Source organism: Phyllostomus hastatus, unplaced genomic scaffold (genome assembly GCF_019186645.2).
Source record: "Phyllostomus hastatus isolate PE091 unplaced genomic scaffold, TTU_PhHast_1.1 phas_contig_113, whole genome shotgun sequence".
NCBI classification, from domain to species: Eukaryota; Metazoa; Chordata; class Mammalia; order Chiroptera; family Phyllostomidae; genus Phyllostomus; species Phyllostomus hastatus.
Genome location: NW_025333530.1, coordinates 10,882,250 through 10,897,356, shown reverse-complemented (window position 1 = coordinate 10,897,356; position 15,107 = coordinate 10,882,250). Strand labels below are relative to the sequence as shown.

Sequence of the window (15,107 nt, the reverse complement as noted above, 5' to 3'; positions counted from 1 at the left end):
CCTGTAATGTTTCTGTTGAGTAATCAGCTGACAGCCTTTTTGGAGGTCCCTTGTGGGTAACTGTTTCTTTCTTATTGCCTTTAGGATTTTCTCTTTGTCTTTAAACACAGGAGAAATTTAATCTATATTATAAAGGTAGTTCATAGTATAACATTCCCGAAACATGTTGCATTACAGTTAAGTGTTTCCAAGTAGTATTAATTTCCTAAGTTAAATGTGCTTTAATTCTGAAGATTTGAGGTTAATCACTTAGGGAAAAAACAACAAAAATTTATGGCCATGATTATAAGAGATCTACTTCACCTTTAATTTTAGTACACAAATCTAGGTACCTGTGCTACGTATGACAGGAAGTTATGTAGAACAATCTAAAAAAATTTTTTACTGAGTAGGTTGGTATAGCATAGCGATTCATGAGTTTAAACTTAATCAAAAATTCACTGTGGATCAAAATATAACTCAAAACCGCAGAATTAAAAAAGAAACTCTTAAAATTAATACTTTAACTTTCCTTCATAAAAAGACTGTTTGGCAAGTCCACAGACAAACATTAATTGCTCACATGTAAGTCAACATTAGGCCCAGAGTCCAACCACAGGTCAAATCTCAAAACAGTGAAATGTGCAGAGTCTGTCCCAACTTTCTGTTGTATTGAATATTGTAAAAATATTTAGACCATCAGACAGGACTTGAAATTTTTGTCATATAGGGATTTAACAGAATTTGACATATATACTATTGAAGTGTTTGCAGTGTTTGCTTAGTTCTCATGGTGCATTCAAGGTGATATTGTCTTCCTAGTGCTGCTATTTGAAGAGTTCTGAAGTAATTTGAATTCCTTTAAAGGAGTTTACCAAAAACTTGTCTCAGAGCTTCAGGTCACAAAACAGTCTGGATCAGGTATTACCTTCACATAAAATCACCTTTCAAAACATGGAGTAATGCAAGGGTAGTGTTCATTTCTCTGATAACTCTGGTTATAAGAAATATTCAGACAATGTTTAACTTCTAGTGGTATTGCCAGTGATGTCCCAAAACCAGTCTGCATGTGCCCAAGGCTCTGAACACTGGTTTGGAAGCCAGCACAACATGTTGGTAGTGTATAAGATGAGGTGTGTGTGCTATGTACAATCTGCTGACTGCTTGGTTGTTCTAATATAGGATGGTGATACCACAGTGAGATCTGATATGTCTGATAGAGATACTGAGGTTGCTGAAAGTGAACTGGCCACGAGGGCTGGGAGGTTGTCTGGAACACACTTAGTTGAGCTGGCTGAGGTACTGCTCTTTGTCCTCTTTGTTTGTTTGCTTCTTTCACATCATTATCATGAGCAATCAATAGCTGTTCAATGCACTGCACTAAGAAATCCCAGGAGTAAGCGGTAAGACCATGCAGTCTTGTGGGCCATGCTGGAGAAAGATGAAGTATAACCCTTGAAGAAGCCACACATACAACAGCTACTAAAGAAGATGCATAATTTCAAAAGGCATAATCTTGCAAAGATACTTCCAGGAAGTAATCTGCATACTTGACATGTAGAGTTTATTTTTTCCAAGCAAATCATTGGCCAGCCATCATGAAGATCTGTTTTGTATACTGCTTCAGAGAGATAATACTCCATGAAATGGGTGGCTGTTGGAAGGTATAGGTTCCATTGAAAGGTTTCTCATAATAATAGTTATATATGTAGCAAATTTTGTTTTGCTAATACTAGATTCACATTAATCATACAACCCAGGCTGTTGAGCTGTTCTAGCATAGGCACACTATCTCCTTTTTCTTCTGATTTATTTGCTAGAAGCAGACAGGAAAGTGCAACTAAATGTAGCTGCTGGATAGAGATGCCATACCAATCCATAAATGGGTCCAGCAAACAGGCTGCAAGGTGTAAGGATTGAAGAGCAGAGTGTGAAGCGATTGCTCACAATGGCAATCAAGCCAGCAAAATACCTTCTGAGACTTAGTTGAGGGCACTGGCCTTTGTAGGAGGACAACTTCAGCCTCTTGTACCAAAGGACTTGATGAATATTGGTAGCACACTGTCCCTGCCACCAGGGCCTCTCCAGGTTCATGACACCCAGTGGCACGCCTGGCCAGAAGCTGGAAATACAGCCCTCATAGCTCCAGCCCCATGGGCATTTGGGGTATGCGGGTTTTGTGGTCATGTTTATGTGGCAGACTATCTCCATGAAGCACTGGCTTCAGCTCTGGCCCAGCAGCCTGACACTCGTGCCGCCCAGTTTTAAAAGACTGGCAGTGGTTCTATGTACAAAGCCTAAGGGCAGCACATTTTGAAGAAGTTTGTTTTCTTGAAAATATAGTCATTGGGCAGAGAAAAAAAATATGACAGGGTTGGTAGAAATGCTATTGTTAGAAATAATAATGTGTTAAGGGCAGCGTTTTACAAGTACAGAGCATTTTCTGAAGCACAGAGAGCAGGGTGGGCAGAAGGATAAATGGTGTTGAGGAAGAGGGATGCCCAGCAGGACTGGATAACTTATCTTTAACAGTCTCTAGCCCTTTGCATTCTATAGAATGTTAGCTCAGAAGGGGCGAGCCAGTGAGATTACGTTGGCCCACCCCCTCACCTCCAACGCTCTGACAGTAGAGAAAGCAACTTGCCTAAGTCACAGAGTAGTTGCAGGTGGAAGTGGAGCTGAGATCTGAAGACTTCCAGCTGCAGGTAATTTGCATCTAATTACAACAGGAAGTCCAGTGTTCTTTACACAAGGCAGTTTTCAGTCTTTTTGTGAACCAGAGACTTTAAGAGCATGGGAGAAAGCTAGGAGCCAGCTCTTAGGTTCTGACCCAAACCAACTTCAGGTAGAGCAGCTCTCCTTGTTTTATTTTTATTATTAGTGGTCTACAAGAAGAAACTGTAAGAGCTTCTGTGATAGAAAGGAGGAAAAGAGTAGGAAAAACAACATTTTCTCACTTATCATCTCTGGGTAGCCCTTTTAGGCTACCATATCCATCCTACTTCTTTTTTAAAATCCTGATTGGAGGACATGCTTATTGATTTTGGAGAGAGGAGAAGGGAAGGAGAGATGGAGAGAAACATAGATGTGAGAGAGAAACATTGATTGGTTCCCTTTGATATGTACCCCAACTGGGATGGAACTTGCAACCAGTAGGCCCTACTGTAACCAAACCCAACCAGTAGGGGTCCTACTGCCCAATGTTAACAGGCAAAAACTCTGGAGGCAGAGTTCAGTGGAAAGGAAAGCAATCTTTTATTTAATTTTTAAAATATCTAGGTAGATATTTGAAAAACAATGGTAAGGGGGGAGAAGGCCAGAGTATGACATCAAAAATAGCAATTTAAATATTAATATTACAACTATTGCATAGACTCCAGAACTGATAATAACACAAAAACAAAAATCTGTGACAAAAAAATCTCTTTACAGTACTATTATTACCAAGGTCATTGGGCCAGAAAAATATCCTTGTTCTCTGAAACATATGCCTCAGGTTGTTGAATTAAACTTGCCATAAGCAGAAGAGGGCACATAAACTTTGGTCCTGTTTAGTTTTTTTCCCCTTTATTAATCCCCTGAAACTAATATTTTAATCTGACAGGCCCACGCTGTGTGGAAAAAGGCCCTGAGCCTCCTCCCCACTGCTCTTACCATCCCCAGTGCCTGGGGCCCAGGACCTCCAGCCCCTGGCAGCCGAGAAGGAAGGGAACTTAAAAAGAAAGTGGTGTTTTTTTTGCTCACTCCTTTTAAATACTCCTCCAGAATCCCTTGTGTAGCCAGCATGTGTTGGCCTGGTTGCCAAGGTGACATACACATGTACAGCTCAATCCCTCCCCCACATTTTTGGTGGTGGGAGGTCCCCCATTACACAACCAGGAATTCAACCCACGAATGACCGACCTGGTTTACTGGATGATGCTCCAACCAGCTGAGCCACACTGGCCAGGGCTACCACATCCTTTCTAAGGCTTCACCCTATTTCCTGTTCTTGGTCCTAGAGTTGAACCACCCTCCTTGACTTACTTTTTGCACCAGATTGCTAACATACCAGATTTTGACCTTTCTGCTAGTTCTAACTCTCCACCTTCTCTTTGTCCTTTGGGTATCACATTCAATGCTATGTCCCCCAGGGTGACATTAGTTCCTCTAAACTGTTATTCTAGTCTCTTCCCCACTCACTGTGTCAGCTATCAGAGCTGCCTTGTGTGACACTCCCTGCACTGAAGTCACATGGGCACCTCTATAATTCTTATTATGCTGAATCCCAAATCTATTTCTTTGGCCAAGATCACCAGCCCAGGTTTTAGACTTCTATGTTCTATGGGTATCTTCATGTTCTAAGTCACCAACCCATCCCTGTGTCTGTGTTTGCAGTCTCATTAAGCAGGACCTGCACCTAAACTAGAAGGGAGGATCACAGAGGCAACATTCTCTCAAGCCAATCAATTGTCAAATCTTGCCCATTTTACTTTTCTCTCCACAATTCTATCTCCTCTCCATTTCCACTGCATCTACCTTGCTTGGTCTCATACCTGGCTCACCACAACAATCTCCTTATCTAGTATTTTTGGCTCTATTCTGTCTTCCCTTCTTTTTCTCTCTGCACAAACACAGAATGACTGACTTGGAAAGGAGATGCTACCATTCCTGGGATGAAGACATGCCCCTTGAATGGCCTGCCTGACCAAGTCTTTCTGTGATCTCACCCCTGCTTACCTCTCTAGCCTCAGCTCTCACCCTTACACTTTTCACCCCAGCAAACCAAACTATGTGCAGTTTCACACATCGTGAGGTCTCTTTCCTCCCAGTCTTTGAGTTTGCTGTTCCTTCTGCTTGCCATGCCTCCCTACCACTTCTTCTTCTAGCCAAGTGGAATTCTTTAAGTCTTGGTGAAGCATCTCCTCTGCTTTGAGCCTTCCTCATGTTCCCCCTACACAGCTGGCTTAGATGCCATTTCCTATGGCTCTCTTGGCACCCTGTGCCTCCCTGTCTCTATTAGTTCATTCCACCAATATTTATTGATTGCCTGCTATGCATGAGACAAAGCACTAGGGACAAAGCAGTGATTCCCTCCTTAGATATTAGATTCTGCTAAATGAGGAAGAAAAAAAACAGGTACATAAGTAGTATGGTTAGTATGTTAGAGAGTGATAAGTCCTAAGGAGAAGAATAAAACAGAGAAGGGGGAAAAGCAGCATAGTGAGTGGAGCTGCAACTTAGATAAGGTGACTGATGAAAGTTTTTTGAGATAGGTGACCTTTGACAAGGAGCTGAGGCTGGTGGGGGAATGAGCCATGCAGGTATTTGGACAAAGAGGATTTCAGGCAGAAGCAACAGCAAGTTCTAGGGTTCTGAGGAGAAAATAATGTGCCTGGCATGTTGAAAAAGAGCAAGACACCAGCATAAATGGAAGAAGGTAAACAAGTAGGAGGTGATGTTGGAAAGGTAATAAGGGCAAGAAGGGCAGATCACACCCAGTTCTATCTGTGGTGGTGGGCCAATATATAAACAGTGGCTTTCCCTCTGAGGAGAGGAAAGCTATTGAGAGTTTAAGCAGAAGAGTGACATCTGCTTTACATTTTAACAGATCTCTCAAGCAACATTAAAAATAGGCTAGAGAGAAGTGAGGGCAGAAGCAGGGAGACAGATTAGGAGGCTGAGGCAATAATCTAGACAAGGGATGATTCTGGCTTGGCTAGGGATTTGGCATGGCAAGTGGTGAATAGGTGTATTATGGATGTATTTTGAGATAAATGAGAGGATTTATTGAAGTAATAAAATAATCAATTCCAGAATTAACCATCAATTACTTAAAAGGCAAAGGCACGTTTTGGGGTAGGGAAGAGATAGACAGCTAAGTTAAATGTAGTCCACAGTTCCTGGTTTTCTAAAACCCTACAATTTAAGAGAGGCAATATGGCAAGTTCATATAAATGTCAAATAACAATTAACAAATAGTGACGTAAGATTGAAATAATAGCCTCCCCATGGTTCTGGATCCACTAGTTGCTATAACAACTAACCACCACATCTCAAGTTTCCCTTACTCAAATGCATCTCTCCATCATGTTGCTGTCCATGTCGGTTGGCAGGTGTGGGGAGGTTGGTGTTCTCTTCATCATAGTCAATCAGCCTCCCTACATCAAGTGGCTCTGCTGTCTTCAAAAGTCCTGACTCCTTTCTTTCTCTACCAGATTACCCCACTCATCCATCAAGAACTTGTGAAGCCTTTGCAACTCGCTAAACTAAGTATATTACTCCCTTCCCTGTGATCTCTTCACAGTTATATATGCTTTGTCTATATATTTGCCATCCAATATAGTACCCACTAATCACATGGGGCTCTTATGTAGCCCCATGGGGCTCCATGTGTTTTGGATTGGAATAATATTTTGGATTTATTGAGTTAAAATTTGTTATCAGAATTAATTTTATTGGTTTCTTTTTACCTATTTAAATGTGGCTACTAGAAAAATTTAACTTATATTGTAGCTCACATCATATTTCCAGGCAGCACTAGCTACATTATTTTTTATATTATAGTATATGCATGTCTATCTTCTGCACTAGAGCATGAGAAAAATTGTCACCTTTGTGTCTGAAGACCCTTGAAAGTAGACTTGTCCATAATAGAATTCCTCCTGCCAAATTCTGAAGAAATAAATGAAATCTATAAGAGAAACACAAACAGAATTGAAGGTGGACAGGGAGGATTTTGACTGATGCAAAAAAGGAAGACAGAAGGAAGTAGCTTCACAGTAAAAGCAAGTGTGAATGATGCTGAGATTTCTGAAAGCATGGAATGTAGCTAGAGAATGTCTAGTGAATGATTTCTCTGGAATGCAGCAGTATGGAAAATAAAGATGGAAAGATCTGCCATGGGCAGATTGTGAAGGGTCTTCCAATGGCAGAATGAAGGGTTGGGAATTCCTTTTATAAACAAAGGGATTCATTGAGGACTTGTGAGCCGGAAACAACTGCCTTTATCACATATAACACAGTGGTCATGAATAACTGTAACTTGCAGTTTCCCAGGCTGTCACACTATTTGTCAGTATGAATTATTTGCATTTCTCACTTGATTTGCTTTTTCATCCAAATGCTTGTGGCTTACAGTCCCAATTTCAGACTCCCCAGGGGAAACCCCTGCTTGAATTCCCATCCCCCATCTCAAATCCCTTAAGCCCAAACCTTTTTCAGGGAAGGGAGAAAACCCAGTTCCCATGAGGATCTTCTCTGCTGAAGTTTACCTTTTGTTCCCTGAGGAATTGTCATGAGCATCTGTTTGTGATACAGTCTTTCCTGTAAGTCAGCTGGGCAACTGCTCGGCTAGCTGCCTGCTGGGCAGCTTGGCACCAAGGAATAGACAAGAGTCCCACACAGTAACTATGCTATTTACTCAGCTTTTATTCAATGCAGGTTCATTCAAACTAGAACATCAAGGTATATTCATATCCTACACACACTCTAACAATCTAAGAGGAACATGACATATACACACAGCAATCAATTGGGGGAAAATGAACCCAAGTCCCAGAGTCTCAGTCTGCAGGTCCGGGAGACAGCATGGTGGGCAAGGGAATTGTCAGTGTCTTGCAAGGAAGGACCTCCAGAGTCAGATGGGGAGCAGTTCTCAGTCCAGCAGGGCAGAGCCTCCAGAGACCAATGCCAAGGGAAATCTGCATGACATGGAGCAACACTCTAGTGCATGGAGCTCAGCTGTCTCAGCATTGGTCTCAAACCTGCCTCAGTTATACCTTGAAAGTGGTGTATTCCACTGTTCTGGTCTTTTTGATAAATGTCTTGGTACCCCTGATGCCAAGTGTGGAATTCTCCCAGGAGCCTATGGTGGTACATGGCTGTTCTGCTTCATATCCCTGCTGGCAAGTGTGGAATTTTCCCAGGAGACTATTTAAGAGTGGTCCTGCTCTGCAGGCATGGCTACACTGACCATGTGTACAGACATCTTAAGTGTGTCTCCTTGCCAGATGTATTTACTCTGACTTGGGTAATTTTCCTCTTGAACCAAAGTGTCATGGCTGACTGACAGTCATTTTAGTTGACATAAGTGACTCCACTTTGTTTTATATACTGTATGTTATCTGAGTCAGACCAGTGCCATTTCATTGGTCCCACTCTCCACAGGAGTGATTAGGGAGCCCTAAGAATTCCAGAGCTTTTCCAGGCTGTGAACTCAGAGTTTTTCTTCTGAACATAACCACCCTGGAAACAAGGGAGGAGTTGGCCACAGTGCCCAGCTCCAGGATTTGATCTGAGACTGCTGGGCCCTTTTGGTGGGTGACTCAAATGGAAAATTTTTAGTTTCAGCTTAGTAATAAATATATGTAAAAAACTACTGTTTCCGGAACTGAGGGTATAGCCCACACTGACTCCAGGAGACCACAGGTGATTGACCTTTGAGCTCCAGAAGAGACCAGAAGCAATCACAGCAGTGTCCAAGCCATTGTCTTCCAGGGAGAGACAGCCCACTGCCCAGGACACAGATAAAGAAAATCACCCAGGACACAGGACACAGATGAAGAATACCACTAGTTGGCGGATGAAAGGATATCAGGAAATTGCCAGACAGTAGCTTTTATCTGATTAACCTCTTCCTGAATTCCAAATGCCTTACCTGCATTTTTGCCCCCTTATACAAAAGGCTGGTGTGAAAGGAAATGTAAGATGGTCTGTTAGGGTACAAACCCACCATCTTCTCAGATTGCTGCCCATCTGAATAAAGCTCCTGTAAATATCAATCCCTGTCTCTGCTTATGGGTCTGGTAGGTGACAGGCAACACCAATACTGGTTTTTCCAGTTTCACTTTGAAGAGTGTGTTCCAGAGTCAGCCTTGGGGGTTATTAAGCTTTTTATTCATAATGAGGTGCAATTGTTTCCTTAATTATATTGCCCCTATCTTATATTTTTTAAAAGGTGAACCACTGTGATTTGTTAATCAAAAGTTATATAATATGTGGTGAGAAGAAAGAAAGGATCAGATTTAAATCTGAGCTCTCAATTTTTATTAGTAGATGAAAGCAGAAGTCTAGTAGGAAGCTGAATCCAGAGCCAGGATCAGAGCAGCAGAATGACAGGTAATATGCAAGTCTCCCTGGGGACACATGGAGCCTGGGGACAGGACCTCAAATACCAGGAAGTAAGCACTGGAAGAGATCTGAGAGACTGTGGTCTGAAACTGTTATTCTGTTGATGGGAGGTCTCGGTTCAGAGGTAAGAAGTGACTTGGCCAAGATCTCACTTACCATTGTGCCAGGCAATATTTCCTCAGATGTTAGCCAAAATTGTGGGGTTATAATCGTTTTCCTTAGCATTTTACTTCATGCTTTAAATGGGTCTTGTCTAGCCTTTCTCTGCCTTTATCCTTATGACAGTTCTGTGAGCTAAGTCAGGCAGTATTGTTTGCCTTTTGTTCAGAATCTGAATTTCAGAATGGCTCAGCATTTGCCTGAAGCCACACAGCAAATACTAGAGCTGGAAGACTCACAGGAGTCAGTATCTTTTCCATTTTGTTTGCTGTACAGCCTCCCTGTGTTTTCATCACTGATTTATTCATTCATTTGGCATCTTTCCTTGTGTCCCCCAGCCTCTTCAACCAAGCCCCATCTACCTGCATGGAGTAATTAGGGTTTTAGTCATAGGAAGAACATCCTTTGGTTTGAGTTGTAGAAAAACCTCTTCCATGGAATGTGAAAGACAGGTTGATGAAGGTAAAGCCTGGAGACAGAGAGTCTAGCAGGCCAGGGAGGAAAGAAGAGGCTGGGATACCGAACTGGCAGTGAGAATGAAGAGATGGAAGAGAGGCTTTGTGAGAAATTTCAAAGGAGAATGAGGAAAGAAAGCAGTTGAAAGAAGTCTAAGATTTTATAGTTAACTTACTTGGTAGGTCCAAATCATGTTAACCAGGTCTGGGAGGTAAAATAAAGAGCCCAAGCATCTAAATTTCATTCAGGTTTTAATATCTCAGAATTCATTGAAGAGATTCATCAGGAGTGTTAGTGGCAGTGGCCCAGGGGAGGGTGTGACCACCCAGGGCCAGGCTCTGGTTCCCACAGCCTCTCCTGGGCTAAGTCATTAACCTCCATTCTCATCTGGAAAAGCTGCAGCAGGTGACCACAAGCATCTGTGATTGGATTCGCACAAGGTGAGGAAACTGCAGGATTCAGAGTCTGGCCTCACCCCTCAACTGACTAGCTCTCCTGGCTAGTGTTTAAAACGCCCAGGTGACCCCATAGAGCCCAATATGCGGCGCTCCTGGTTCACAGGGTGTGCCATTGAGAGATGGAGGCCTCCCCTGCCTCTACTTCTCTGCATTGTTGTGTCCTCTGCCCTGGCTTTTATTACTGAGTGAGTGATGTTTGCCTGGAAACACTTTCTTTATGACTTATTAATAAAAAGCAAGAAGGGAGAAATGGAAGAAATACAAGGTAAGAGAGCAGGATTGTATCTAAGTAAAACACTTTTCAAAGTGTCAAAAGGTCTTTGGGGAAATAGGAAAATAAATGAGTTGAAGTGTGAAGTGAGTGAGAGGCAGGAAACTTTGGCTTCAGGAAATAAGTCTACAGTAACAACAATTTGCACTAAAACAAATCAAATCAAAACAAAACCTGACAAAATGAAAACTAATGATAATCATTGCCATTTTCCTCATCATGGACAGCCTCACCAGAACAGCCTTTGTTGACATATTATCTCAAGACTGGATTGATCTGAACAACGAATAATTCATAAGGAAGTGATCTAACAAAGCAGTCAATGGTGGCTGGTGGATCAGGAAGAATAGAGTGATGGAGCTGGTCCTTTCCCTCCCCGGGCACCCTGCACAGGGTAACCCTAAATCCCACCAGGTTGGAGATCTCCAGGATGGGGCAATACCTTGGATCTGGGCTTTGTTTCAGAATCCAGGGTCTATGGAATCTCCAAACCTCCCCTGGAATTGTCCAGTCATCGAAAAGTAGGAGGTAGCCCCCAAGATTGCAAAACCATGCCCTGTGGGTAAACATAGGGGGTGACTTGGGGGAGGAAAGCTGCATACTTTGTGAATCTTGAGATTCTTTGTGAGATCTGAGGGATAAGGTGCGGCCTGCCAGAGGCCTTCTTAAACTCACTGAACTCAGCGATGGTGCCTAGTCTGAGCCTTCAGGAAAGGTTTTCATGAGAAGAAAGTGATGCTGCTCTCCTATCCTTTATTCCCCAATTTCTGAAAATTTCCAATTTCAGGTTTCCTTTCCCTCCCACAGCCCTACTGCCCTAGTGTCCAGGACACTGACCAAATACAAGGGTATTTCTTCCAGGTACTTTGCTTTGTGACCACCCATACTCCATGGTTTGGTTCTTGTTGATTCTTCTACCTGGATTCCCTCCTCACTTTTGATTGTAATTCTCTCTTGAAATCCTACCCATCTCTGCACAACCTGATGCCTCCAAATGGAAATGATTTCTCTTCCTTTGCTCTACTTTTTGTTGTACATATCACATTCATGCATGTTTTATGAAAATCTGTACACTTTCAGGACTTATTTTCCTTATTAGACCACAAACTCCATCAGAAGTGGGACCTTGTTTTATTTATCTGACTAATGTTCAAAAAAGGGAGCCCAGGAAATTTTCCAGCTACAAGGGAACAAGTTAAAATGAATACTGAATGCTTCTTAACATGTGGAATCATATCTCAGCAAACTGAGCTGAGTGGTTTAAACCCAACTCACTCTTAAGGCCCAAGTCAAATGCCACCTTGTTTTTTAGTCCTAACCAGATATTTTCATTTGGAAGTGGACTCTTCCTGGATTTCTTAACAAGGGTATTAATGCCATTCACCAAACATTTCCAGTTTTTGTTCTGGACACACGGTGAGATTGAATTACCCTGACCCTTTTGAAGTTTAAAGCAGTCATGTGACTTGGTTGGGCCACCAAATAAGAGCAGAAATTATTTGTGTTATTTCTGAGTGGAAACTTTCAGAACCAGTGAAAGATTCATTATGTCCTCTTTCTCCTGTCTCGCCAACTGTAGAAAGTGGAGAAGATATGCAACTGGAGTTCTCAAGTAAGGACACCATCCAGCAGAATATCTCCACTAACCCATGATGAAAATAGAGTAAGAACAGGAAATAAAAATTCTGTTTTTATAAGCTACTGGGAATTGGGGTTGCTTAGTACTATAGCATAACATAACCAATTCTGTCTGAAACATGTACCATAATACTTCCCAATATATTATTTGTGAAACATCATCTCCCTTTTTTCAAGTATATTTTATTGATTATTCTATTACAGTTGTCCCAATTTTTTCTCCCCTTTCTCCCCCTCCTCCCTGCACCCCACCCCACCTCCATTCCCACCAACCTCTTAGTTCATGTCCATGGGTTATACATTTACATTCTTTGGCTTCTCCATTTCTTATACTATCCTTAACCTACCCCTGTCTATTTTATGCCCATCAATTATGCTTCTTATTCCTCATAACCTTTCTCCCCATTATCCCCCCATTCCACCCCACTGATAACTCTCCATGCGATCTCTATTTCTGTGATTCTGTTTCTGTTCTAGTTGTTTGCTTAGTTTTTGTTTTTGTTTTTCAGGTTCAGTTGTTGATAATTGTGAGTTTATTGTCATTTTACTACTCATAGTTTTTGATCTTCGTCTATTTCTTAGATAAGTCCCTTTAACATTTCATATAATAAGGGCTTGGTGATGATGAACTCCTTTAGCTTGACCTTATCTGGGAAGCACTTTATCTGCCCTTCCATTCTAAATGAAAGCTTTGCTGCATAGAGTCATCTTGGATGTAGGTCCTTGCCTTTGAATACTTCCTTCCAGCCCCTTCTTACAAGTAAGGTTTCTTTTGAGAAATCAGCTCCTAGTCTTACAGGAACTTCTTTGTAGGTAACTGTCTCTTTTTCTCTCGCTGCTTTTAAGATTCTGTTCTTATCTTTAATCTTGGCTAATGTAATTATGGTGTGCCTTGGTGTGTGTTTCCTTGGGTTTAACTTCTTTGGGACTCTCTGAGCTTCCTGGACTTCCTGGAAGTCTATTTCCTTTGTCAGATTGGGGAAGTTCTCCTCCATTATTTGTTCAAATAAGTTTTCAATTTCTTGTTCTTCCTCTTCTCCTTCTGGCACCTCTATGATTGGATGTTGGAATGTTTAAAGTTGTCCCAGAGGTTCCTCAGCCTCTCCTCATTTTTTTGAATTCTTGTTTCTTCATTCTGTTCTGGTTGAATGTTTACTTCTTCCTTCTGCTCCAAATCGCTTATTTGAGTACTGGTTTCCTTCCCTTCACTGTTGGTTCCCTGTATATTTTTCTTTGTTTCACTTCATATAGCCTTCATTTCTTCCTTTATTGTGTGACTGAGCTCAACCAATTCTGTGAAAATCCTGATTACCAGTGTTTTGAACCCTACATCTGATAGGTTGTCTATTTCCTCACTGCTTAGTTCTTTTTTGTAGTTTTGATCTGTTCTTTCATTTGGGCCAAATTTCTTTGTCTCAGCACACCTGTTACATTGTAAGGGCTGGAGCCTTAGGTATTTGCCAGGATGGGGCAACCCTTTTTGCTAGTTGTGACACTGTATGTCAGGGAGGGGTCAGGGAGGAAATAATGATGTTTGCTCAGCTCTTGACCCACTTTCCATCACTTCCCTCACTACCCACAAGCAGATCATGCCTTTTCAGATGCTGATTCCCAGGTTGGTGGGTTTGTGTGTGTTCTGGGACTGTGTGGGCCTCTCCTGTGAGACTGGGAGTTTCTCCTGCTGTTGCAACCCACACACACTTTTACAGCCAGAGGTTTGAGTCTTTAGTTTCCCTCAAGGAAACCCTGGGTTTCATGGTCTGTCTCAATCCCCAGTTGTTCCTCCCAGCTTATCTGCACACAAATGAGGGACCACTCTATGCTATCCCCTGCCTCACCTGTGTGGTTCACCACTTTGCTGTGCATCCTCTCTGCCCCACCTGCCTGTCTCGGCCCCTCCTACCAGTCTGTATGAATGTTTCTTTATCATCTTGGTTGTCAGAGTTCTGTGCAGTTTGATTTTCTGGCAGTTCTGGTTGTTTTTTTATTTTTAAATTGGTTGTTATCCTTCTTTTGGTTGTGCGAGGGAGCAAAGCATTTCTACTTACGCCTCTGTCTTGGCTGGAACTCTGAAACGTCATCTTCCTTTGAACAGTCATTCATCTGTTCATTCATTTACTCAGTCATTCATCCATCCAACAGTTATTGATAGAGCACCACCATTTGTTAAGCACTGGGCTAGTTGCTGAGATAGCACAAACAAAGTACCTGTTCTCATCAGGCTTTTGATCTGGACAGGAGGATGGAGAAGTAACCAAAGAGTATGAATGAAATATGATGCATAACATAGGGGGAAATTCAGAATGCCTTGGAAGCACTAAGGTAGGGTACCTAAACCCTTTTAAGTTTGGGAAGACCAGAAAAGGACTGCTGGAGAAATTTCCTCTTAGACTGAGCCTTGAGAGACAAGTAGCAGCTATTCAGGTGAAGGGGTGAAGGAAAGAGGATAGGAGAGTAATCCAGACTAAGGCAAGATGGTCAAGAAGGAGCAGAGGAGACTCAGAGTACAGCAAGTGATGCAGTGTGGCTAGTGCATAGAGTCTGAGATGTGTGGGAAGGAAACTGAGTGAGATGAGGCTGGTCATGTAAGCTGTGGTCAGATTTAGAAGATTCCGGGATGCCAAGTGAAAACCTCTAGTTTGGACTTTATTGTAAAGGCAATAGAGAGCCATTGAAGGGTTTAAAAGTAAATGAATGATATAATCATATTTGAGTTTTAGGTTTTAAGATCATCCTGGCTGCTGCCAAGAGAAGGAATTGGAGTATGGCAGCATCATGAGCCCCCAGGGTAAAGTCTGTGTCTGAATCACCCTGATGGCCCTCCCCCTCCTCTCACTTCCACCCCAGTACTGGTTATACATTCCTGAAATGCCAATGGGATGGAGAGATGATGAGAGAAATGAAAGTCCCCAGCCCTGGGGAGTCTCTCTCAGTCACATCTACAGGCTTGGGCAGTCACTCACAATAACAGCCACTTGCAGTTTGGAGGTGTGAGCACTTTAGATGCCGCTGTTCTTTCATGAGTAAACATGAGC

At 42.2% G+C, this 15,107-nt stretch overlaps 1 pseudogene; it reads right to left on the bottom strand.

Moving 5' to 3' along the window:
- Window positions 1-919: 919 nt before the first annotated feature.
- LOC123819751 lies at window positions 920-2,073 on the bottom strand (annotated as a pseudogene).
- Between the last annotated feature and the right edge of the window lie 13,034 nt (window positions 2,074-15,107).